General features: G+C 47.1%; 1 protein-coding gene across 2 annotated transcripts in view; it reads left to right on the top strand.

The window, feature by feature from the left end:
* RIPOR1 (RHO family interacting cell polarization regulator 1) overlaps positions 1-27,737 on the top strand; it is a 342,616-nt gene that overhangs the window by 99,478 nt on the left and 215,401 nt on the right. Inside the window, exon 1 of one of the 2 annotated variants that reach the window (XM_056527288.1) lies at positions 9,376-9,611. The exons of the other annotated variant lie outside the window; for it this stretch is intronic. The gene's annotated coding sequence lies outside the window, so the exon portion shown is untranslated. Of the gene's footprint in view, positions 1-9,375; positions 9,612-27,737 lie in introns of those variants that run through there. 2 annotated transcript variants of the gene reach the window in all.

Raw genomic sequence — 27,737 nt, 5'->3', positions numbered from 1 at the left:
ACAAAACGCCACATACTGCATCAAATTGGTCTACATGGCTGTCATCCCATAAGGAAGCCTTTTATGAAGATCATGCACAAAGAAATCACATAGTTTGCTGAAGACAAGCAGATCAACAACATGGATTACTTGAACCATGTGCTGTGGTCCAATGAGACCAAGATAAACCTATTTGGCTCAGATGGTGTCAAGTGTGTGTGCTGGCAACCAGTTGAGGAGTACAAAGACAAGTGTGTCTTGGTCTTGTCTACAGTCAAGCATGGCAGCAGGAGTGTCATGGTCTGGGCCTCCATGAATGCTGCTGGCACTGTGGAGCTACAGTTCATTGAAGGAACCATGAATGCCAACATGTACTGTTACATACTAAAGCAGAGCATGATCCCTTTCTTTCAGAGACTGGGCCACAGGTCAATATTCCAGTATGATAATGACCCAAAACACACCTCCAAGTCATCCACTGCCTTAGAAAAATGTCAGCTCACCCACTTGTAGATAGTGTCCAAATCCAAGGAAAAAGCAGGCCGACCAGGTGCTAGGGCATTGCAGCCGGTTTGCAAGTCAATGTAGTAGAGAAGATATCCCAAAGGGAGGATCCCAGCACTTCCAATCTAAGGCTCAGAAAAATTGTTTAAAACATATCAGCTTTATTTAAATAAATAAATTAATAAATAAAGCTAATATGTTTAAAAAAAAAAAAAATTCTGAGCCTTGGATTGGAAGTTCTGTGATCCTCCCTTTGGGATATCTTCTCATCCACTGCCTTGCAAAAGAACCTTAGAATAAAGATGATGGACTGGCCAAGCATGTTTCCTTACCCACCCCCCCCCCCCTAATCTATGAATCTGTGGAGCCTCCTCAAACTGTAGGTAAGGGATTGCAAGGTCTCTAACATCCACCAGCTCTGTGATGTCATCATGGAGAAGTGGAAGAGGACTCCAGTGGCAACCCTTGAAACTCTAGTGAACTCCATTCCCAAGAGGCCTAAGGCAGTGCTAGAAAACTTTTGGGCTCAAAATTGAGCCAGTTGAGCCAAGCATTTATGTGTATGGATGAACTGGAATTGCCAGCTAGGTTGGCACTTGTGGTTATAATATCAACACAAAAATGTGTCTTTAATAAACCCAAGTGAAACTGGCCATAATCAGAGAAAGATGTATACTACTGCTATACAAAAATGAATATGACCAATAATACTGCTATACAATGACCATATAGTGGCCACATATCCAATCCATATAGGCACTCTGCAGAATGATAACTTCAACTAAAGACTGGAACACAAATAATGTCAGACCTCAGAAATAATTACCATTCCAGGTCAGCAATTGATGGCAAAGTATTTGAGGCTATTTTAGGATCCTGAAGATATTTTTACACTACCTCTTTGTATGCAGTTCAAAGACTGAATGAACCACTTACCAGCAGGGAACAAATAATAAATCCAACACTGACTAAAACAAAACAATGGCTAAATGCACGACTGATCAACACCAGGGTGGCAGTCAACCTGATTATTTATGACTGAATATTTACTCTTCATAAGACCAGCCTCCTCTTCAGCTCTGAGTGCTCGCTGCTAACTTTAGTATATGGCTAGGTTTCCACACAGGTTTTTTTCTGGCATTTCTTTGGGAAAACTCCACTGCAGAAGTGGATGCAGCAGTCAGGAGAAGTATAAATCCTTCTTTTATATTTCCCATTCCATTTGGATACACTTCTGGCTTTGGCCAGAAAAACCTGTGTGGAAACCTAGCCTTAGGGTCTATTCACACAGACGGAATTTCCGCACCAACTCTGCTTCTGCTACCCTGGGTGGTTTCTAGCTTGTGCGGATTTTGTGTGGAATTGGTGTGGAATCTGTGCGGAAATTCCACATGCGGAAATTGTGTGGAATTCCATAAAAGTCTATTGGGCTTTAATTTGAGGCGGAATTCCGCAAGCAGAAATTCTGCCCGTGTGAATAGACCCTAAGGCTATGTTCACACTTTGTAATGTTTGCACGGAAAATCTCTGTGTGTACATTCCCGAAAAGTGTGGGTGCCGGCACTAAGACCGCATGGGAATACGACATCTCATAGACTGCTATGCATTCCCACGGAGTCTGCAGAAAGGATGAACAGGTTAATTCTTTCTGCGGACAGGAAATTCCACCCTGTGCACAGCGCAGCAGAATCCCGTTGAATTCAATAGGATCCTGATGCTCCGGCGGAATTATTGAGCTGCTATGCATATTCCGCTTCCTAAAATGTGGTAGTAATACACCCAGGTGATAGTGGCTTTAGGCTTGGGCAGTATTTGTTAAAAATGTGAAAAGTTCTTTTTTGGAATCTATTTATATTTTCAGATTGCACCATATTCATTTGTATGGGAGCGTCAGAGATGCATGGGTGCTGGACCAAGGTATCTCCAGTGCTCCCATACAAATGAATAGAGAGCAAACTGTCTACAGCACATGCTCTGAGAGTCGGGGTCACCTTCTGGGGATTGGGTGGGTCCCTGTGGTCAGACCTTCTTCGATCAAATACTTATCTTGTGGATAGGGTATAAAATCCTTTTCACTGGACAAATCCTTTGACATCATTTATAGAGATGGTTTAGGGTATGTTCACACTGAGGAATTGGAGAGGAATTGCCACGAGTAATTCTGCTCGCTTATTCCTCTCTAATTCATTCAGTAGTGCCATACCCCATAGTATGTAGTTAACTTTCCTCTCCTCAGTTCACACTGAGGAAATTCCGCTAGGGGAATTCTGTCACAGAATTCCGTTCCGCATGAAGTATGAACATGTTCTTTCTTCATGCGGAATTTGGCTCGGAACTCCATAGAAGTCAATGTAAACATTTTTGGCAGTCTGCAACGCTTCCGCGAGGAATTCGTGCATTACTGTGTGTCCTATCCTCTTTCATTTCCGCAAGGAAATCAGAGCGGAATTCCATGCAGAATTAAGCGCAAATTCAGCGCGAATTCCGTGCGGAAAAAAAACTGCGTTTTTGAGCGGATTTTTTAAGCGACCATTCCGCTCACACCTTAACCAGTGTGAACATACCCTTACAACAGCTTAATGTGCATAAGAAACAATAGACGGGCAGGACTCCTTGACTTACAGGAGTACAGTACTCTAGTGCAGACTATTCCTCCTTCATTGCGCCTGGGCTGAATAAAACTGTAAATAAACTTTCACTCACCTTTTTGCCTTCCCCCAGAGCACTGCTACAGCTGTTCGGTCCTCCGGTCCCATCTTCTTCCGTGTGCACGGATCGTCACACGGCGCTCAGCCTATCACCGACCACAGTGATCTCCCGCCTTGGCCGGCGATAGGCTGTGCACCGTGTGACGATCCGTGAAGGCAGGAGACGGGACGGGAGGACTGATCAGCTGTAGCAGCACTCCGGGAGAATGTAGGAAGGTGAGTGGAAGTTTATTTTCATTTTTTCTTCAGCTCGGGCACAACGGAGGAGGAATAGTCGGCACTAGAGTACTCCTTTGATAGCTGTTGTAACTTATGTAGAAGTTGTTGTGCAGGAAGGGGAAAAGCGAGGAGCAGCAACCATCTATTGTGAATGATAAAACACGTGTTATCTATACAGAGGTGTCATCTTTTATTGAAATCCTGCCTGTGATTATATAAAATAGTCTCTTGAAAAGCTTTCTCTATAGAAGAAGAAGCGTCACCTTATTATTAGGCTTAGGCCCCATTCACACAAGAGATTCTGCATGGAATTTCCATTTGCAGCAGCCTCCCATTAATTTCAATTGGAATTACGCATCTCTGTTAACATGTCAGAAGATCCATAGTGGAACTTCTGACAAGGAAGTGCTGTCTGTTAGGCTAGGTTCACACTATGGAATTTCTGCCTGCAATTCCGCTTTGAAATTGCAGGCAGAAATTCCGCTTACTAAAATGTATAGTATAGTGAATGGGTTTCCGGTCACAAATTCACACTTCGGAATTTGTAAAGCAGAATTTGTGAACTGAAAATCTGCTTGAAAATTTCCGCCTGAAGAATGGCGTTGCTCATTCTTCAGGCGGAAATACTCGCGAAACACATTGCAGTCTATTGGAGACTGCAGTGTCTGTGCGGTCCTAAGGCTAGGTTCACACTGCGGAATCTCCAGGGAGAAAATTTCAACCCGGAGATTCCGAGTGCGGCCAGCGCCGACTGAATCAGGTGCTTATGTCCGTGGCAGACTGCAGAGGACAAAAGCGACGATTCTAAACCTTTTTCCACTGCATGGATCCACTGATGAATTAATTTAGCGAGTATAATCCTTGCTGAATTTCTTCAGTGTGAACATACCCTTAGGCTATGTACACACTACGGAATGTCCTCTCGGAAAATCTCTGTGCGGACATTCTAGAGACTGTGGGCGGCAGCATATGTCGGCGCTAGGATCGCACAGGAATACGCAGTCTCATAGACGGCTATGCTTTCCGTGCGGTGTCCACAGATAGAGTGAACAGGTTCATTCTTTCTGCGGACACGGAATACGGAATTTCCGCCATGTGCACAGCGCAGCAGAATCCTGGTGAATTCAAAGAGACTCTGCTGCAGCGGAATGTCAGTGCGGAATTACGCACAGAAATTCTAACGTATGAACATAGCCTTAGTAGTCAGAGTAAAAACTGCATGATATCTGGATTATGATATAATATGGATCATTGGTCTGAAACTGTGGCCCTCCAGATGTTGCAAAACTTCAACTCCCAGCATGCCCGGGCAAGCTGGGAGTTGAAGTTTTGCAATATCTGGAGGGCCACAGTTTCAGACCACGGATGTAGATAGTAAAGGGAAAGTTAGAGAATAATCACCAAAAATACTTGTAATATGTAATAACATAAAAACTTGGTTAAAGCAACCGGCCTTTTTTTGTTGTGGGTGTCTGCAGTGACCCCAGTTGTGGGTGTCTGCAGTGACCCCAGTTGTGGGTGTCTGCAGTGACCCCAGTTGTTGGTGTCTGCAGTGACCCCAGTTGTTGGTGTCTGCAGTTCTGTCAGCCCCAGTTTTGGGTGTCTGTAGTGACCCCAGTTGTGGGTGTCTGCAGTGACCCCAGTTGTGGGTGTCTGCTGTTCTGTCAGCCCCAGTTGTGGGTGTCTGCAGTGACCCCAGTTGTGGGTGTCTGCAGTGACCCCAGTTGTGGGTGTCTGCAGTGACCCCAGTTGTGGGTGTCTGCAGTGACCCCAGTTGTGGGTGTCTGCAGTGACCCCGGTTGTGGGTGTCTGCAGTGACCCCGGTTGTGGGTGTCTGCAGTGACCCCAGTTGTGGGTGTCTGTAGTGACCCCAGTTGTGGGTGTCTGCAGTGACCCCGGTTGTGGGTGTCTGTAGTGACCCCAGTTGTGGGTGTCTGCAGTGACCCCGGTTGTGGGTGTCTGTAGTGACCCCAGTTGTGGGTGTCTGCTGTTCTGTCAGCCCCAGTTGTGGGTGTCTGCAGTGACCCCAGTTGTGGGTGTCTGCAGTGACCCCGGTTGTGGGTGTCTGCTGTTCTGTCAGCCCCAGTTGTGGGTGTCTGCAGTGACCCCAGTTGTGGGTGTCTGCAGTGACCCCAGTTGTGGGTGTCTGCAGTGACCCCAGTTGTGGGTGTCTGCAGTGACCCCAGTTGTGGGTGTCTGTAGTGACCCCAGCTGTGGGTGTCTGCTGTTCTGTCAGCCCCAGTTGTGGGTGTCTGCAGTGACCCCAGTTGTGGGTGTCTGCAGTGACCCCGGTTGTGGGTGTCTGCAGTTCTGTCAGCCCCAGTTGTGGGTGTCTGCAGTGACCCCAGTTGTGGGTGTCTGCAGTGACCCCGGTTGTGGGTGTCTGCAGTGACCCCGGTTGTGGGTGTCTGCTGTTCTGTCAGCCCCAGTTGTGGGTGTCTGCAGTGACCCCAGTTGTGGGTGTCTGCAGTGACCCCAGTTGTGGGTGTCTGCAGTGACCCCAGTTGTGGGTGTCTGCAGTGACCCCAGTTGTGGGTGTCTGCAGTGACCCCAGTTGTGGGTGTCTGCAGTGACCCCAGTTGTGGGTGTCTGCAGTGACCCCAGTTGTGGGTGTCTGTAGTGACCCCAGTTGTGGGTGTCTGCTGTTCTGTCAGCCCCAGTTGTGGGTGTCTGCAGTGACCCCAGTTGTGGGTGTCTGCTGTTCTGTCAGCCCCAGTTGTGGGTGTCAGCAGTGACCCCAGTTGTGGGTGTCTGCAGTGACCCCAGTTGTGGGTGTCTGTAGTGACCCCGGTTGTGGGTGTCTGCAGTTCTGTCAGCCCCGGTTGTGGGTGTCTGCAGTGACCCCAGTTGTGGGTGTCTGCAGTGACCCCAGTTGTGGGTGTCTGTAGTGACCCCAGTTGTGGGTGTCTGCTGTTCTGTCAGCCCCAGTTGTGGGTGTCTGCAGTGACCCCAGTTGTGGGTGTCTGCAGTTCTGTCAGCTCCGGTTGTGGGTGTCTGCAGTGACCCCAGTTGTGGGTGTCTCAAGTGACCCCGGTTGTGGGTGTCTGCAGTTCTGTCAGCCCCAGTTGTGGGTGTCTGTAGTGACCCCAGTTGTGGGTGTCTGTAGTGACCCCAGTTGTGGGTGTCTGTAGTGACCCTAGTTGTGGGTGTCTGCTGTTCTGTCAGCCCCAGTTGTGGGTGTCTGCAGTGACCCCAGTTGTGGGTGTCTGTAGTGACCCCAGTTGTGGGTGTCTGTAGTGACCCCAGTTGTGGGTGTCTGTAGTGACCCCGGTTGTGGGTGTCTGCTGTTCTGTCAGCCCCAGTTGTGGGTGTCTGCAGTGACCCCAGTTGTGGGTGTCTGCAGTGACCCCGGTTGTGGGTGTCTGCAGTGACCCCGGTTGTGGGTGTCTGTAGTGACCCCAGTTGTGGGTGTCTGTAGTGACCCCAGTTGTGGGTGTCTGCTGTTCTGTCAGCCCCAGTTGTGGGTGTCTGCAGTTCTGTCAGCCCCGGTTGTGGGTGTCTGCAGTGACCCCAGTTGTGGGTGTCTGCAGTGACCCCAGTTGTGGGTGTCTGTAGTGACCCCAGTTGTGGGTGTCTGCTGTTCTGTCAGCCCCAGTTGTGGGTGTCTGCAGTGACCCCAGTTGTGGGTGTCTGCTGTTCTGTCAGCCCCAGTTGTGGGTGTCAGCAGTGACCACAGTTGTGGGTGTCTGCAGTGACCCCAGTTGTGGGTGTCTGCAGTTCTGTCAGCTCCGGTTGTGGGTGTCTGCAGTGACCCCAGTTGTGGGTGTCTGCAGTGACCCCGGTTGTGGGTGTCTGCAGTTCTGTCAGCCCCAGTTGTGGGTGTCTGCAGTGACCCCAGTTGTGGGTGTCTGTAGTGACCCCAGTTGTGGGTGTCTGTAGTGACCCCGGTTGTGGGTGTCTGCTGTTCTGTCAGCCCCAGTTGTGGGTGTCTGCAGTGACCCCAGTTGTGGGTGTCTGTAGTGACCCCAGTTGTGGGTGTCTGTAGTGACCCCAGTTGTGGGTGTCTGTAGTGACCCCGGTTGTGGGTGTCTGCTGTTCTGTCAGCCCCAGTTGTGGGTGTCTGCAGTGACCCCAGTTGTGGGTGTCTGTAGTGACCCCAGTTGTGGGTGTCTGCAGTGACCCCAGTTGTGGGTGTCTGCAGTGACCCCAGTTGTGGGTGTCTGTAGTGACCCCGGTTGTGGGTGTCTGCTGTTCTGTCAGCCCCAGTTGTGGGTGTCTGCAGTGACCCCAGTTGTGGGTGTCTGCAGTGACCCCAGTTGTGGGTGTCTGCAGTGACCCCAGTTGTGGGTGTCTGCAGTGACCCCGGTTGTGGGTGTCTGTAGTGACCCCAGTTGTGGGTGTCTGCAGTGACCCCGGTTGTGGGTGTCTGTAGTGACCCCAGTTGTGGGTGTCTGCTGTTCTGTCAGCCCCAGTTGTGGGTGTCTGCAGTGACCCCAGTTGTGGGTGTCTGCAGTGACCCCAGTTGTGGGTGTCTGTAGTGACCCCAGTTGTGGGTGTCTGCAGTGACCCCAGTTGTGGGTGTCTGCAGTGACCCCAGTTGTGGGTGTCTGTAGTGACCCCGGTTGTGGGTGTCTGCTGTTCTGTCAGCCCCAGTTGTGGGTGTCTGCAGTGACCCCAGTTGTGGGTGTCTGCAGTGACCCCAGTTGTGGGTGTCTGCAGTGACCCCAGTTGTGGGTGTCTGTAGTGACCCCAGTTGTGGGTGTCTGCAGTGACCCCAGTTGTGGGTGTCTGCAGTGACCCCAGTTGTGGGTGTCTGTAGTGACCCCGGTTGTGGGTGTCTGCTGTTCTGTCAGCCCCAGTTGTGGGTGTCTGCAGTGACCCCAGTTGTGGGTGTCTGCAGTGACCCCAGTTGTGGGTGTCTGCAGTGACCCCAGTTGTGGGTGTCTGCAGTGACCCCGGTTGTGGGTGTCTGTAGTGACCCCAGTTGTGGGTGTCTGCAGTGACCCCGGTTGTGGGTGTCTGTAGTGACCCCAGTTGTGGGTGTCTGCTGTTCTGTCAGCCCCAGTTGTGGGTGTCTGCAGTGACCCCAGTTGTGGGTGTCTGCAGTGACCCCGGTTGTGGGTGTCTGCTGTTCTGTCAGCCCCAGTTGTGGGTGTCTGCAGTGACCCCAGTTGTGGGTGTCTGCAGTGACCCCAGTTGTGGGTGTCTGCAGTGACCCCAGTTGTGGGTGTCTGCAGTGACCCCAGTTGTGGGTGTCTGCAGTGACCCCGGTTGTGGGTGTCTGCTGTTCTGTCAGCCCCAGTTGTGGGTGTCTGCAGTGACCCCAGTTGTGTGTGTCTGTAGTGACCCCAGTTGTGGGTGTCTGTAGTGACCCCAGTTGTGGGTGTCTGCAGTGACCCCAGTTGTGGGTGTCTGTAGTGACCCCAGTTGTGGGTGTCTGCAGTGACCCCAGTTGTGGGTGTCTGCAGTGACCCCAGTTGTGGGTGTCTGTAGTGACCCCAGTTGTGGGTGTCTGCAGTGACCCCAGTTGTGGGTGTCTGCAGTGACCCCGGTTGTGTGTGTCTGTAGTGACCCCAGTTGTGGGTGTCTGTAGTGACCCCAGTTGTGGGTGTCTGCAGTGACCCCAGTTGTGGGTGTCTGTAGTGACCCCAGTTGTGGGTGTCTGCAGTGACCCCAGTTGTGGGTGTCTGCAGTGACCCCAGTTGTGGGTGTCTGTAGTGACCCCAGTTGTGGGTGTCTGCAGTGACCCCGGTTGTGGGTGTCTGCAGTGACCCCGGTTGTGGGTGTCTGCAGTGACCCCGGTTGTGGGTGTCTGCAGTTCTGTCAGCCCCAGTTGTGGGTGTCTGTAGTGACCCCGGTTGTGGGTGTCTGCAGTGACCCCGGTTGTGGGTGTCTGCAGTGACCCCAGTTGTGGGTGTCTGCAGTGACCCCGGTTGTGGGTGTCTGCTGTTCTGTCAGCCCCAGTCCCCAATGATAGATGATAGCAGAAATCTCAGGAAGGCTGTGACTCCACACTGCGCCCCTCCCCCACCCTCCTCGTCCTCTCCCTCCCTCTACATAGTGGAGCTGCGGAGTGTTATCCTCCTTCTCTCGTTCACAGTAATGTCTGACAGGACACAAGGCAGGATATAGCTGAAGATTAGAGGACACAGGATCCGGGGGGAGCCGCACTGCAGTGGTCGGGGATCAGGGGGAGGACGGTTCTGTGACTTCCCCGGCCAAGGACCCTGCCCTTCCTCTAGCTGATCCCGGAGCAGCCATGTAAGTTGCATTGATCGCCTTGTATTTTGGGGAATATGGATTCAGGTTAAGAAGCTTTGGGCTGGATCAGTGTCTGCGCTTTGTGTCCTGTCGTCATGATTGAAAGCGGCAGCAGGGTCTATGTATATACGTGGTATGCTCAGTAATGGGGCTCAGTAATGGGGGGGCTCAGTAATGGGGTGTGCGGGCAGCAGCTGGTTACCTCTAGCAGTGCCAGCGCTCAGCCATAGGAGAGGCAATGGTGAATGTGCGTGGGTATCAGCAGGAGGCAGCTCCTATGTCGTCTGCTGCACTGCTCCCCAGACTAGGCCATGGGCTGAAGGCAGAAATGTTGCCTTGTGATTATGTTGCCTTCACTTTATTAGGATTTCTATGTTTGTTCAATTTTATACTGTGATCATCCATTGGTAAGATAGTAAAGATTCCAAGCACTGTGGACATAGGGCCATGACAGGAGGAGACTGCCTGCATCACAGCCTGATGTATACACTTTCCATCACCTATGGATGGGCAAATACACTGCGCATGCCTTGGGGTCCTGGCCGGGCAATGCCTTGGGGTCCTGGCCGGGCAATGCCTTGGGGTCCTGGCCGGGCAATGCCTTGGGGTCCTGGCCGGGCAATGCCTTGGGGTCCTGGCCGGGCAATGCCTTGGGGTCCTGGCCGGGCAATGCCTTGGGGTCCTGGCCGGGCAATGCCTTGGGGTCCTGGCCGGGCAATGCCTTGGGGTCCTGGCCGGGCAATGCCTTGGGGTCCTGGCCGGGCAATGCCTTGGGGTCCTGGCCGGGCAATGCCTTGGGGTCCTGGCCGGGCAATGCCTTGGGGTCCTGGCCGGGCAATGCCTTGGGGTCCTGGCCGGGCAATGCCTTGTGATCATTGCATTTATAGCGGTTTCGTTGCCTGTGTTTGGCGCAGTTTATAAAAAAAAATTTTGTACAACTTTTTAGCTACTTTTTAATAGAAATTCTTCACTATGTTGACTTGCAGTACATCATTTATCCTTTTCAATATACAGTTTTCATGTATTTATCAACTGCGAAATACTGTGAAAAGTCGCAAACTTTCTGTGCAAAAAGCATCAAAAATACACCAGGCCTGGCTGGCTTAGCTTTTTTTTTTTTTTTTTTTTTTTTTTTTTTTGTGTATTTGTAGAAAAGTCTAAAATTTTTGTGCAACAGGATAAAGTCGTAAAATTTTGTGAAACAAATAAAAGAAACTCCCAGAATATGTGTATCTGCACAAAATGTATCAAATGCCCTACATCCATTTAATAAGCTTGGTGCACCTATACATTACCAGCACACAAAGTGTTAAAGAAAATGCTTCACCTACACCCATAATGAAAAAAGGGAATGTTTACAGATGAGGTTCAATGTGGATAAATGTAAATGTATGCACCTGGGTACCAATAATTCATGCATCATGGGGAGATTTATTTAAAAAAATAAAAAAAACTGCAGATGAAGTGGTGATTTTGCCCATGGCAACCAATCATATTGTGTTTTTGTTTTTCAAGGGTCTCTTTAAAAATGAAAGAAGCAATCTGGTTGCCATGGGCAACTGCACCACTCTTCATCTGCAGTTTATTTTTTTTCTAAATAACCCCCCCCCCCCCATATGTCCTGGGAGGGTCAGGGTGCGTGCTGGGACCGTACAAACCTGCGCCGTCGCCATTGACAACAATGTAGCCCAAGTGAAATTTTGTAAAAGAATCAACATGGATAATTCATTTGATAGATTTGGAATTTGGACACTTAGTGAATAAAAAAAAACCTTTACATCAATGTACCGTATTTTTCGTCCTATAGGACGCACCGGCGTATAAGACGCACCCAATTTATAGGTGCAAAATCTAAAAAAATAAAGATTTTGAACACAATAGTGGTCTTTAACCTGCGGACCTCCAGATGTTGCAAAACTACAACTCCCAGCATGCCCGGACAGCCGTTGGCTGTCCGGGCATGCTGGGAGTTGTAGTTTTGCAACATCTGGAGGTCCGCAGATTGAAGACCACTGCATAGGAGGTAATACTCGCGTGTCCCCGCCGCTCCGGACCCGTCACCGCTGCCCTGGATGTCGCTCCATCGCTGTCGCCGCGTCCCCGTCGCTCCGGAACGTCTCTGCTGCTGGCCGGGTATCCTTGCTCTCCGTCGCCACCATCACGTCGTTACGCACGCCGACGCAAGTACGCGACGACGTGATGACGAGGAAGGAGAGCGCCGGCATACAGGGGATCCCTGAACGGAGAAGACACCGAGGAGGCAGGTAAGGTCCCTCCCGGTGTCCTGTAAGCACTAACCCGGCTATTCAGTGGGGCTGTTCGGGACCGCCGCGGTCCCGAACAGCCCGACTGAACAGCCGGGTTAGTGTCACTTTCCCTTCAGACGCGGCGGTCAGCTTTGATCGCTGCGTCTGAAGGGTTAATACTGGGCATCACCTCGATCGGTGATGTCCTGTATTAGCCGCGGGTCCCGGCCGTTGATGGCCGCAGGGACCGCCGCAATAGGGGTGTATTCGACGTATAAGACGCACCGACTTTTGCCCCCCAGTTTTGGGGAAGAAAAAGTGCGTCTTATACTACGAAAAATACGGTAAGTTTCATGCAGTGTCATTTCGTAGTTTGAATGTATCCTCACTGGTGGAGAAGGATTTGTGTGTACTTGTAGATTCTAGACTACAGACCATCATGCGATGTCAGGCAGCTGCTTCTAAGGCCGGCAGGATATTGTCCTGTATTAACAACAGACATGAACCTAATATTCTTGCTTTTTAAAACATTTGTGTTTTACCCTGGACTGAGACCTAATGGGATCTAAACTATTGACCTGTCTGGACAGCATGTCAAAAAGTTACCTAATTGATACTAAAAATGTCGGTAAATAAATGGACCATACAGATGTGAAAAGTTGTGCCGGGTAAACCCCCCCCCCCCCCCTTTAAAGGCAAGGGGGCACTCTTTCGGCCTGGAGAAAAATATTTTTCTAATCTCCAGAGGCGACAAGCCTTCTTTACCCAGTGAATTTGTGAAACCCTCTACCTTGGGATCTTGTCAAAGTAAAAAATGTTGTGGGCTTCAAATCAGGCTTAGACAAATTCTTAGAGGGAAAACAACATAAAGGTACGTTCAGACGAGCGGATTTACAGTGTATTTTACGCTGCAGATCCGTCGCTGAAGAACCTCTATATGCTGGCTTTACATGTGCCTGCTCAGAGTGGCAATACGCTGCTACGTGCAGACACACTGAAGCGATGTGCGAGTTGCTGCAAATGCGCGGTGTACTCGCTCACATGGCGGCCACTCCCCCTGCTCTATGAGCTAGGCCGAGAGCTGCTGCGATGTGCGAGTATACTGCGCATGTGCGCGGCGACTTGCACATCTCAGTGTGTCTGCTCGTAGCGACGTATTGCCGGTCCGAGCTGGCACATGTAAAGGCAGCATACAGAGGTCCTTCAGCGGTGGATCTGCAGCGAAATACGTGCTGTAAATCCGCTCGTCTGAACGTACCCTTAGAGTGCGTTCACACGTGCATATTTTTGCTGCAGATCTGCTGTAGATTTGCCACCCATTGACAGAAAAAATATGCATGTGCGAAAGCACCCCTAGGGTACATTCACACGATTGGACCCACAGCGTATTTTACGCTGTGGATCTGCCGCTGAAGGACCGCTGCATGGTGGCTTTACGTGTGCCTGCTCAGAATGGCAATACGCCGCTACGAGCAGACACTTCAATGTGCAAGTCGCAGCGCGCATGCACAGTATACTTTCACATCGCGGCAACTCTCGGCCTAGCTCATGGAGCAGGGGGAGATGTGCGTAAGTATACCGCGCATGCGTGACGACTCGCACATCGCTTCAGGGTGTCTGCTCGTAGCAGCGTAATGCCGCTCTGAGCAGGCACATGAAAAGCCACCATGCAGCGGTCCTTTAGTGGCAGATCCGCAGCGTAAAATACCCTTAGGGTGCGTTCACACGTGCATATTTTTGCTGCTGCAGACTTCGTTGCCCATTGACTTCAATGGGTAGCAAAATCTGTGACAGCAAATCTGCAGCAGAAAATACGCACGTGCGAACTGACCCTTTAGGTAGGATGACACGTGCTGTATTTTGCAGCTGCATGTTTTTCCTACCCATTGAAGTCAGTGTGTAAAATGTGCAAAATATGCAGCTGAAGTTGCTATCCATTGACTTCATAAAGGTGCCCAAACTTACCTCCCGTGCTCCCCTATTGCCTTTGGTATCACTGCTCTCCGAGGGGCCAATCACTGGCTGAGGCGGGACATCGCTGTAGGCAGAGATTGGCTGAGCAGCAATGTCCCGCAGTGCCAGGGATCATTTTGTCACATTTCGGCTCGGCCAATCACTTGCCGCAGTGGTGTCCTGCCTCAGGCTATGTGGCACTGACTTATTGACCAGCGAAACCAGGAAGTGGATCGGTGTGAGATATTGCTGCATAGCTCCGAGAAGACAGGAGTAGTGAAAGAGCTATTCACCATAGTATCCCTTCAATTCATGTGTAGAACTGTAGAATCTCATCCCTTCCTTGATTAAACACGAAGGATGTTTCTTATTTTTTTTTATTTTTCCCGAACAGTACTAACTACCGGTATGTAAGGAGTAGTTTGTGAAAACTAAGTTTTTGATTGTGAACATATGGTTATGATTGTGACACACCTAAAATAGTACAGTAGACTGACGTGATCTAAAAGTGAATTGTGATTCATGTAAAAAATCAGGAGTCACTTTAGTAACCAATCTGGTGCCTTATTTCATCATGCAAGCTATAGCTGTAATATGATTGGTTGCTATTGGCAACACCACTTTATTTAAAGGGGTACTCCCCTGGAAATATATATATATTTTTTTTTTTAAATCAACTGGTGCCATAATGTTAAACAGAGTTGTAAATGAATATACAAAAATGCAAATGTGTGTGCAGCTCACAAACCAAAAATCCGAGGATATATCTGGTTATATGCTGAAACCCAACGGCCAGAGATTAAATATATAGGAAGAAATTGTATAACCAATCCTTCAAGGATTTTACCCCAAAAAGGGTACACAATGATATTTAAATCTTTATTGTAGGAATACTTCAATTATGGTTAATTATTTTTATTATTAAACATTTATAAAACAATAAAATAACAATAATAATATTATCCTGACAGATAACACACATACGTACACATATGTAATTTATTTTTGTAATTATGTAGTTCTTTTATTCATTTATAGATTTTTCTATAATAGAAATTATACGTGTAAGTATATGATCCCCAATCTAATTTTATTTAGGGCATATTTTAAACATATTTTACTTTATCATATTTTAGTATGTTCATAGATATACAGTATAGGCTGCTGTTGAACTGCTCTCCCCGTTATGTATATATCAACTAGGATACAAAAATGCTATGGCCCAATGTGAATGTGACCATAGATACTGTTATAACAATATAATGTAATGGAATCTAGATGTGTAATCCAGGCCAGATATTAGCTCTGACTCTCTTGATGAATTTGATTCAAATGTGAACACCGTATAAAAAAAGTGACCTACAGGATAAGCTTCAATATACATTTGCCTGAATTCCTACTGAAGAAAGGGTCGTGCAATATATAGCTGAAGAACCCTGAAACGCGTCTAGGATAGAGTTACATCAAATATCGCACAGCATGGTGTGAACCTGGCACCGTCATTTATGATCCATTGAAATCGGCAACCACTGCAGCCACGGTCCGGTCCGGATCTTCACTGTGTCTTGCCTCAGCCTGAACCTGCCGGGAGAGATCCATCTATCCATCAGCCCTGAGACTCAATCACATCCACCACGAGGGACGCCAACTCTGTGCCCGCCCTGTAAGTAACAACACAGGAGCAGTACGGAGGCTACAGGGGATGTTGTGCCAAACGCACCCCTGCACAGGTCCATCCTACCATTAGTGCCATTCTCACCTTTTTTTATATATATCTGTGCCAGGATAATATTATTATTGTTGTTGTTTTAGGGTTTTATAAATGTTTAATAATAAAAATAATTAACCATAATTGAAGTATTCCTACAATATTGATTTAAATATCATTGTGTACTTTTTTGGGGGTAAAATCCTTGAAGGATTGGTTATACAATTTTTTTCCTAGAGTTGTAAATTACTTCTATTAAATCTATCCTGTACTTATCAGCTGCTGTATGCTCCACAGGAAGTTCTTTTCTTTTTGAATTTCCCTTCTGGCTGACCACAGTGCTCAATGCTGACACCTCTGTCCATTTTAGGAACTGTCCAGAGTAGGAGCAAGTCCCCATAGCAAACCTATTCTGCTCCGGACAGTTCCTAAAATGGACAGAGGTGTCAGCAGAAAGCACGGTGGTCACACAGAAAAGAAATTCAAAAATAAAAGAACCTCCTGTGGAGCAAACAGCAGCTGGTAAGTACAGGAAGGATTAAGATTTTTCAATAGAAGTAATTTACAAATCTTTTTAACTTTCTGGCACCAGATGATTTAAAATAAGTTTTCCAGGGAATACCCCTTTTAAAGGAGCTTTCTGGTATTGCCTACCTTTCCTCCATCTTGTAGACACAGGATAACTTTTATTGATAGGATATCCTCTTTAACATCATTAGTAAATTTATTGCTGTCCATGCATATTAGGATGGTTGTACGATCATCTGCAGTTTATTATACTACCTTGGGCCAGTTTTTTGTTTATACAATTTCCATAAAAAAATTGGCCAGTTATGTGGCCCAAATAAGAGCTTGCCCTTTTTTTCTTTATGTATTGTAATTGCAGTAGGCGGTATGTTGACATTGCACAGTTGTTCCAGATAATGCTTTTATTAGGGATGAAGGGGTTGCCCAGCTATTTTCTTTTAATTTTAATTTTAATTTTTTTAAAGGGCCCAAGCTGACAAATAAAACAATAAAAACTTTACCTCTGGTTTCTTGCTTCCTCGTAGCCTCCGGTATCAGGGTGCCTTGTCTGAGGCCGGTGACACTACTTTCCCCATAGCCGCAGATCGTAGCACCTGCAGCTCGGAAGATCTGACAGTGTCGCTCCGCCAATCACTGGCAGGGGCGGGACACCTCTGCGGCCAGTGATTGGTTGAGTAGCACTGTGACCTTACGTCTACGGGGAAGGAAGGCTAAGAGTGTGGAAGGTGAGCCAAAGGTTTTATTTGTTAGCCTGGGCCAACCAATTTTATTGGTCCTATAACAAAAGAGCAAAGCCAAGAAGCAGCATGTCATGACTATATTAAAAGGGTTATCTAGTCTTTATAAGGGTGTGTTCATACATTGAGGTTTTTAAAGGGGTTATCCACTGAAAATGTTTTTTAATCAATGTCCCTAGACAACAAAAACTAAAAAAACAGCATCTACTAACTAGGGATCGACCGATTATCGGTTTGGCCGATATTCCCGATTTTCTAAGTTATCGGTATCGGCAATTACCTTGCCGATAATGCGGGCTCTTTAAATCAGTGAATTGCAGCAGCTTTTGCGGGGCCAGAGACCACCGTCCGCTTCTCTCCCCTGCCTGTCCTAGGGTCCTGAGTCCAAACCACCGCCGCTGCCCCATTGCCTGCCCCATCCCCGGTTTTATAATTGCCTGTTCCCGGTGTCCGCGCTACTTCTGGCTCCTGCGGCATCCTGCTCTGTTGCTGTGCGCTGCGCAATGAAGAGTGACGTGCTCAACGCGACGTCACCATCAGTGGCCCGACACACAGTGACCGTTCAAGACGCCACCGGAGCCAGAAGTAGCGCGGACCCCGGGAACAGGTAATTATAAAACCGGGGATAAGGGAGGCAATGGGGCAGCAGCGGTGGTTGGACTCAGCACCCCAGGACAGGCAGGGGGAGAGAAGCGGCCGCTTTAAATCATTGATCTGCAGCGGCTTCTGCGGGGCCAGAAACAGCTTATCAGGGTATACCCGTGCACACACCCTTGTTTTACCAAGGATATTTTGGGGGGGGAATTAAAGTACACGGAATATCGGTATAAGTTATCGGCTTCACAAATTCCAATTCCCTTCAGGGTCGGAGACCCATCAGGGGCTAAGACCCCCAACTAGGGTCACCCCTTTAAAACTTCACTTTGATTTATTATATTAAAATTAAACCAAATTATAGTGCAAAAATAATACAAAAAGAAGTGTGTTTTAAAAGCACAATATATAGGATTGGATTGGTCCAATAATGGTTCCACTAATTTAATTTTCACTCAGGCTTCTATGTTAGGGACTCTTTATTCCATTTTTCTGGGTCCTCAGACTCCTATTTTAACGGTCCACATCACATATAGCTTCCTGTATTTTATCTACCAATTCCTGATATTGCTAGTTAAAATTAGTTACTCCCTAGCATCCCCCCGACGTTTCGCTGGAGAGACCCAGCTTTATCAAGGTATAGGACACCTAAATTGTTCACCCAAATTATAAACCAGTGCATTGGGTTTAGTGCGGGTAAACGGCTTGTAAGTTTCCCTTTAATTATATACTGTGCCCCCATTAATGAACTATATATACTGTGCCCCCATTAATGAAAAAAAAAAATATATATATATATACCGTGCCACTTATTTATTTTTTTAACTATACACTGTGGCACCATTACTGAAATATGCTGTGCCATCATGTACTAACTATATACTGTGTCTCCATTCATCCATCAACTACTTATATACTGTGCTTTCATAAATTCTTTATATTATGTGCCTCAATTCCTTCATTATTTTTCTGTATACTGTGCCTCCATTAATTCCCTACACATATGTACACACACATATAAGCACCAGGCAAATACATACAAGCACATATACAGAAAGGCACAAACAATGCATTATTATACACACATAGACACTTTGACATACACACACACACACACACACACACACACACATATATTGGTCTTGTTTACCCCCTCGCTCTTCTACTGGCTGTTGCTAAAGAATGGATTGGGTACACACTAGGGGATGACGTCGCTGGCTTCATTTACTTAGATTGTGCTGACATCTGTCTATGTTCATATATGTTTTTGCCAAATTACACCTCAAAATACACACATTTTACTTCTATAACTTTCCCATTTGATTTTAGTCAGAAAATGGTGCACGGCTCATATCTTTAGTATTTTTAATCACTAGTTAGATCAGATTAGAGATGAGCGAACTTACAGTAAATTCGATTCGTCACGAACTTCTCAGCTCAGCAGTTGATGACTTTTCCTGCGTAAATTAGTTCAGCCTTCAGGTGCTCCGGTGGGCTGGAAAAGGTGGATACATTCCTAGGAAAGAGTCTCCTAGGACTGTATCCACCTTTTCCAGCCAACAGGAGCACCGGAAAGCTGAACTCATTTATGCAGGAAAAGTCATCAACTGCCGAGCCGAGAAGTTCGTGACGAATCGAATTTACTGTAAGTTCGCTCATCTCTAGATCAGATGACCATCATAATTTTTATTTAAATACAAAATATGAACAAAAGATGGAAACTTATAACCAAACCTGTTGATGTGGAATTGTTATTAGTGTATCAAACCGGTGTTCCCCCACCACTGTTTTTATCCTGTCTGAAGTGTATACGTTTTTTATGGGGGTATACGTGGGTTGTCCTTATCATTTGTTTATATTATGTGTTTAATAAAATGTAATAGATTTTTTTTCATTAGATTTGTCTGATTTTTCATAATTATTATTGGGGTGGTTTAGTGGGTTTTCTTGGTTGATTGAATACATCCCCTATTTTCTGTATGCAACGTTGTGTATTTGTGGCCTTTTATTGATGTAGGTTGTGTAGCATAAAATGTGATCAGGGGCAATAATGTAAACGTTTCGAAATGATTTTCTGGTAGTTTGAGAGTTTTTAGCCAGTCAGAAAGGTAAGTAAATGGCCTCTTTGGGGGGAAAGCTTTGCTAATCTTACAGCACAGGATCTGACCTTCTTCTTGGCTGTAAATATACCGTATTTTTCGCCCTATAGGACGCACCGGCATATAAGACTCACCCTATTTTAAAGGTGCAAAATCTAGAAAAAAAAGATTCTGCACCCAACAGTGATCTTCAATCTGCAGACCTCCAGATGTTGCAAAACTACAACTCCCAGCATGCCCGGACAGCCAACGGCTGTCCGGGCATGCTGGGAGTTGTAGTTTTGCAACATCTGGAGGTCCGCAGGTTGAAGAACACTGGATAGGAGGTAGTACTCGCCTGTCCCCGCCGCTCCGGACCCGCCACCGCTGCCCTGGATATCGCTCCATCGCTGTCGCGGCGTCCCCGTGGTGTCCCCGACGCTCCGGATGTCTTCTTCCCCGGGATCCACGCTCTCCATCGCCGTCATCACGTCGCTACGCCCGCCGCTCCTATTGGATGACGGGACGGCGTGCACGACGACGGAGAGCGCCGGCCATGCAGGGGATCCCGTCACGGAGCAGACACCGAGGAGGCAGGTAAGGTCCCTCCCGGTGTCCTTTAAGCTGTTCGGGACGCCGCGATTTCACCGTGTTGGTTCCGAACAGCCCGACTGAACAGCCGGGTTAGTGTTATTTTCGCTTCAGACGCGGCGGTCAGCTTTGATTGCCGCGTCTGAAGGGTTAATAAAGGGCATCACCGCGATCGGTGATGTCCTGTATTATCCGCGGGTCCCGGCCGTTGATGGCCGCAGGGACCGACCCGATAGGTGTGTATTCGCCATATGAGATGCACCAACTTTCCCCCCCAGTTTTGGCGAAGAAAAAGTGCGTCTTATACGGCGAAAAATACGGTATACATTTCTCGTGTGTGTGTGTGTGTGTGTGCGTGCACACGCACCCTAACAAGGTGACCTAGTTGTGTTGATATCACTTTCTGACTTACTTTCCTTTTATTATATTTACAAATCAACAAAAATCGAATTCCTATGAACCCTGTGAATCGTTGCCTTTCTTGTATTTTACCTAAATGGTTTTTTTTTCTTGTTTAAGGAGACTTTTTTTTCTTTTTTCTCTCGTGTTATAAACAGAATAATTTGGTTTTCTGTGCCTCAGATGCAGCTGTCATACATTCCTCATCTTGTTCCCATATGTTCCATAAGGCTGTTATTCATTAGACTTCAGCTTAACCCTGCTGAGGTTGTGTTCCAGCACAGACCGTCATACTATATACAGTGTAGTTATGATTCAGTATAAAGCACGGAGATATCTGCACCTCCCCATAGATGAGATGTAAACTGGCCTTCAGCTGTTTTCACAACTGATTGTTCTTTTATCCCGGATGTATAAAATGGCTGAACAGGAAAGAAGATCCAGCTTCACGAGGATGTAGTCCAAAAAAAAAGTAATGGTTTTTCTTTTTTATATAAGGCATACAGGATACAAAGAAGTTGTAGGAAAGAGGGGGGAAAAAGAAGACAGGGGGCGCTCTCTTCGTTTACGTGTACTGACTTAGTGTGACCCTCCACCACACCTAAGTGATATACTCACCAGATCGGATGGCAAGCCTTAGTCCCAGGTTTCCCGGGATCAATACTTGCAGTGGACCGGTGGAAGTATGGTTATGGTGGGTAATGGCTGCCGCACTCTGACCAGGACTGGACCAGTTTGAGCAACATGTGAAAAATTGAGAAAAGCGGTCTATAGAGGCGCTGCACAAAACGTGGTAACAGATGGGAAGACTCGAGCCAGCACAGGACAATAAATAAATTATTATGACAAAATGGACGACGTGTTTCAGCACACAGAGTGCCTTCCTCGGGTCCAAACATACAGTGAAAGTTCTGGGGTGGATCAGATGCAAGATTGCACATGTGGGGTTCCTGTGATGAGTGGGGCTGGCGTGGGTCGCAGACCCACGCCAGCACCGCTCATCACCGGAACCCCACAAGTGTGCCGAAACACGTTGTCCATTTTGCCAAATTTTGTGTGCCGAAACGCGTCATCCATTTTGTCAAAATAAAATATTTATTGTCCCTTGCTGGCTCGAGTCTTCCCATCTGTTACCACGTTTTTCGCAGCGCCTCTATAGACCGTTTTCTCCATTTTTCAAGAGGATACAAAGAAGTGAACCAATTATAGGGCTGCAACTATTATTCTATGTTATCGATTACTCGCTCACTAATTAATTGATGAGGAAAGAAAAGTATTTTAAAAAGTCAGGACACCGGCTCATGATCCTCCATAGCAGTGTGCAGGGAAGCAGGCCGAAAACACTCCCAACCTCTGGCGTACAACGGCAGTCAGGAACATGTATGGTTTGCTGAACTTGTTGAGCGGCCAGGTAAATTGTGTTTAACATGGTTTATTGTATGCACAAACTTTGCATAAGTCAATAGTACAAGTGAAAATAAGCGTATATATATATTCATTCTTTGGGAAGAATGCTTCTTTCCTGTCCTCCCACCCCTTTCCCCAAATTAAAGGAGTACTATTGTGCAGTAAAACGTACCCGCTATCCAAAGGGGATATGTTTTTGATTGCAGGGGGTCTGACCGCTGCCCCCCCCCCCCCGCAATCTCCTTCACAACACCCTCAGGGGGAGCTTGTCAACCCCAACATGAAGCAGATACAGCTTTTGGGTATCTCTGACTCTCCTTAAAGGGGTACTCCAGTGAAAACCTTTTTTCTGTTAAATCAACTGGTGGCAGAAAGTTAAACATATTTGTAAATGACTTCTATTAAAAAATCTTAATCCTTCCAGTACTTATTAGCTGCTGAATGCTACAAAGGAAATTTCTTTCTTTTTGGAACACTGATGACATCACGAGCACAGTGCTCTCTGCTGACATCTCTGTCCATTTTATCAACCAGTGCATAGCAGATGTGTGCTAAGGGAAGCATGGTGGCTCAGTGGTTAGCACTGCTGCCTTGCAGTGCTGGGGACTTGGGTTCAAATCCCACTAAGGACAACATTAAATAAAGCGATATTATTATTATAATATCACGAGCACAGTTCTCTCTGCTGACTTTGTCATCAGAGAGCATTCCAAAAAGAAAATAATTTCCTTAACTTTCTGCCACCAGTTGATTAAGGGTGCATTCCCACATGGCGTATTTGCTGCGTATTTGCTGCTGCGTATTTTATTTTCTCTGAAGTCAATGGGTAGGAAAATACGCAGCAAAATACGCCGTATGTGAACGCACCCTTAAAAGAAAAAAGGTTTTCACCGGAGTACCCCTTTAAGAGATACATGGAGTGAACACGCTCCTTTCCTGGAGACTGCCAGGGTGTCATGCAGGAGATCGGGGGGGTCCCAGCGGTCAGACTCCCTGTGATCTAATACATATCCCCTATCCTTTGGGACCCCCTGCAATCTGCAACACAGTAATCCACATGCATTACAAGCGACCATAGTCATTGCAGCCCCTCCATATATCTCCCATAGACATTAATGGAGGGCGTCATCACGGCCGCCCAAAGCCTTTCACGTAAATGTTCAGAATGCCGGACTGGAGATTGTGGGGGATTCCAGCGACTGGACCCCCTGCGATCAGACATCTTATCCCCTTTTTGTATAGGGGATTAGATGTCTAGGGGCGGGCTACCCCTTTAAGTTTCAGCTCAGGTTCAACCACAAGATGCTGTAGTGAGAGGGAGGAGATCAAACCATCAGATCGCAAGGTGCCATTGAGCTGTCAAGGCAGCCACGGGCCTATGTAGCTGCACAGGCATGCAGTTTCATACAAATGCAGATTTTTTTTTATTTATTTATTTTTATTTTTGTTTTAATTTTTTTGCCCTCATTTATTTCCATTATACCTCAGACAGCAACTGGCACAAAAGGCTGAGGTCACCAAATTTTTTATTACTGGAGCTGGATATTGTAACAAACTTTATGGAACTGTAAAATAGTGAAGTACGGTATTCAGAAATATAGTGTTCAATGTAAATGGGATTCTTTTTAAAGTGGTTATCCAGGAAAAAACTTTATTTATCTTTTTTTTTATATCAACTGGCTCCAGAAAGTTAAACAGATTTGTAAATTACTTCTATAAAAAAAATCTTAATCCTTTCAGCACTTATGAGCTTCTGAAGTTAAGGTTGTTCTTTTCTGTCTAAGTGCTCTCTGATGATGCGTGTCTCGGGAACCGCCCAGTTTAGAAGCAAATCCACATAGCAAACCTCTTCTAAACTGGGCGGTTCCCGAGAAACGCGTCATCAGAGAGCACTTAGACAGAAAAGAACAACCTTAACTTCAGAAGCTCATAAGTATTGAAAGTAGGGATCGACCGATATCGTGTTTTTTTTTTTTTTTTTTAGGGCCGATACCGATAATCAGTGGAGGTTAGGGCCGATAGCCAATAACTTATACCGATATTCCGGTATAAGTTATCGGCTATTTATCCCCCTGCGACACCGCTGCAGATCATTGATTTAAAGAGGGCGCTTTAAATCAATGCACTGCAGTGGCTTTTGCGATTTCATAGGCCGCCGCCACCGGCTTCTCTCCCCCTACCTGTCAGGGTGGTCCGGGCCATCCTTCCTTCCTGTAGTGTCCGGCGGCATTCTGGGTGGAGGGTGAACCGGTCCGGGCTGTCCTTCTTCTTCGGGGGTCATCTTCTCCACTCCGGGCAGGCTCCGGCCTAGTAACGCAGCATAGACGCCACTGCGCAGTGACGCCCGTGCGCAGCGACGCACCTTACGTCATGGCGTAGCGGCGTCTATGCAGCGTACTAGGCCGGAGCCTGCCCGGAGTGGAGAAGATGACCCCCGGAGAAGGACAGCTCGGACCGGTTCACCGTCCACCCGGAATGCCGCCGGACACTACAGGAAGGATGGATGGCCCGGACCACCCCCATTACGGGTAAGTTACATTTTTTTTTATTGACTCGGAGGGTGGGGGAGGGGCCCGACCGGTATAGCGATATGGGCAAAAATCCATACCGGTATACCGCCCAGCACTAGGGTGGGGGGTGCGACGCGGTGGGTCGGGGGGGCGGTCGCGGTGCAGCGGGTCGGGGGGGGGTCTTTCGCGGTGTGGTGGGGGCGGTGCGGGTGCGGGGCATTATCGGCTTATCGGCAAGGTAATTGCCGATAATGCCCAAAATCGTGATTATCGGCCGATATCGGCCATACCGATAATCGGTCGATCCCTAATTGAAAGTATTAAGATTTTTTTAATAGAAGTAATTTACAAATCTGTTTAACTTTCTGGAGCCAGTTGATATATATAAAACAGTTTTTTCCTGGATAACCCCTTTTAATGCTTTTAAGCCAGAAACCTGATGTAACTGCAGTGATAATTCTCACCCTATTTTTTTTTTTTTTTTTTTATCTTCTCTAAAATTGACCAGACCTTGTAGATATTACATCAAGAGAGAACCTATAAATAGTATGAACTCCATTTATGGCAGGAGCAGAAAGAGGAAATGTATCATGGTGACTCAGGAGAACATGTTAAACCATTCACTGCTGGGACAGAGAAAATCTGACGCCATAAACATCATGAGAAGGAAAGATCCAATAATAGTGTAAACCCATGAACCCAGCCATAACCAATGGGTGACGGGGGAACTCTCTCCCCCGTTGTTAATCTTATAGCTGCAGGGGGAGAGAGCAGTGGTCTTCAACCTGCGGACCTCCAGATGTTGCAAAACTACAACTCCCAGCATGCCCGGACAGCCGTTGGCTGTCCGGGCATGCTGGGAGTTGTAGTTTTGCAACATCTGGAGGTCCGCAGGTTGAAGACCACTGATATAGAGGATGGTACTATAGAGAGATATAGTAGGATGATACTAACAGCACGATTTCTGTCTATGCAGATGAGGGCAAACTATGTAACATGGTACATTCTATGGAAGATACAGCCAAGTGTTGGGGCATTCACTCTGCAAATGAGGTTCAGTACGGATAAAATGGAAAGTTATGCATCTGGGAACTAGTAACCTGCATGGATGAGATGTCCTAGGGGAGTAAAACTGGAAGAGTCACTGGTAGAGAAGATATTATGTATTAAAGCAGGCATGGGCTTGTGGGACAGGGACCTGATTTAAAGGGAACAATTAAAATAAATGAATTTGCTTACAGTCTTGAAAAGAGATTTTTTTTAAAGGGGTACTCCGCCCCTGGCATCTTATCCCCTATCCAAAGGATAGGGGATAAGATGTTAGATCGCTGCGGTCCCGCTGCTGGGACCCTGGGGATCGCCGCTGCAGCACCCCGCTATCATTACTGCACAGAGCGAGTTCGCTCTGTGCGTAATGACGGACGATACAGGGGCCGGAGCAGCGTGACATCACGGCTCCGCCCCTCATGACATCACGGCCCGTCCCTTTAATGCAAGTCTATGGCAGGGGGCATGACGACCGCCACGCCCCCTCCCATAGACTTGTATTGACGGGGGCGGGCTGTGACGTAACGATGCTCCGGCCCCTGTATTGCCCGTCATTAAGTGCAGAGCGATCTCGCTCTGCGCAGTAATGATAGCGGGGTGCTGCAGCAGCGATCCCCGGGTTCCCCAGCAGGGGGACCCCGGTGATCTGACATCTTATCCCCTATCAACTTATTTAAATGGACACTGTCAGATCCCCAAAAATTTTTTTTTTATATGTGGTTACTCATGAAAATTTAAGACCTTTTTGTAATATGGTTGTTTAAAGAATCTTTAATATTTAATGAAGAAAACAGCCTATGAAAATCCCACCACTATGGGTCCCCATAGCTACTGGAACACTTGCTAGTCCTGCAGCAGCATCAGGCTTCTCCATGAGTCATGGACAAGAGATGACTCATGGACAATCACACACCACCACCAGGAGGGACCCGCCCCTTCCCCTGAGAGGATTTTTTTTTTTTGTGGGAACTGACAGGTACACTTTAAAGGGGTACTCTGGCGCTAAGACATCTTATCCCCTATCCTAAGGATAGGGGATAAGATGCCTGATCGTGGGGGTCCCGCCGCTGGGGACCCCCGTGATCTTCCACGCCTCACCCCGTTAGAATCTGCCCCCGGAGAGTGCTCACTCCGGGTCTGATTACTGGCGATCGCGGGGACAGAGCATAGTGATGTCACGGCCCCGCCTCCGTGTGATGTCATGCTCCGCCCCCTCAATGCAAGCCTATGGAGGGGCCGAGCCGTGACATCACTATGCTCAGTCCCCGTGATCGCCAGTAATCAGACCCGGAGTGAGCACGCTGTGGGGGCTGATTCTAACTGGGTGCGGCGTGGAAGATCACGGGGGGTCCCCAGCGGCGGGACCCCCGCGATCAGGCATCTTATCCCCCTATCCTTTGTTTAGGGGATAAGATGTCTTGGCGCCGGAGTACCACTTTAAGTATATAATGTACCAGCCCTTTGGCAGCCCATAGCAATTGAGGGACAAAAACCTAGATCAATGTATTACAATAGCATTACATTGATCTATGTAAGCCATTTATTGATAGCTTATGATAGGCCCCTGGGGGAGGGCAAAAAAGTTAAAAATATATATATTTTTTAAATATATATATAATATAAAAAAAATCCTCCCCCCTAATAAAAGTACAAATCACCCCCCTTTTCCCACTGTTCAAATAAAACACTGTAAAAAAAAAAAAAAAAACTATTTGTGATCGCTGCGTACGTTATTGTCAGTGCTATTAATTTATGATGTTCCTGAGCCTAAGAGGCTTAAACGTAAAATAACTATAAACTCCCAAATTGCTGATTTTAGTCACATCACGTCCCAGGATAAACATAATGAAAAGTGATCAAAAGTCATATATTTATACAAAAGTGGTACTGTTAAACACTAGCTCATGGTGCCAAAATAAACATTAACATAGCTCCATAGGTGGAAAAATAAAGTTATTGGGGTTAGAACATGGCATTAAACAATTTTTATTTTATTTTTTTTTTTTACCTTTAAAACAAAATAAAAATTACCCAAGTTTTTGTATAATTGAAATTGTACTGACCAGTAGAATAAAGATGGCAGCATGTCAGATTTACCATATTGTGAACCCTGAAAAAAAATTATTGCCCCCAAAAATTGCACAATTCAAATTTTTTTTAAAAATAAACTTTTCCTTCCATATATTTTTTTCTGGCTCCGTTTATACATTGTATCATAAAATTAAGGGTGCCAATGAAAAGTACATTTTGTCCCGCAAATGAGAAGCCTTTAAGGGGTACTCCGGCGCCAAGACATCTTATCCCCTATCCAAAGATAGCTGTCACGCC

The sequence above is a fragment of the Hyla sarda genome, chromosome 6 (assembly GCF_029499605.1).
Source record: "Hyla sarda isolate aHylSar1 chromosome 6, aHylSar1.hap1, whole genome shotgun sequence".
Taxonomy (NCBI): Eukaryota; Metazoa; Chordata; class Amphibia; order Anura; family Hylidae; genus Hyla; species Hyla sarda.
The sequence above is the reverse complement of the archived record's forward strand: the minus strand, read 5'-3'. Positions and strand labels throughout refer to the sequence as shown.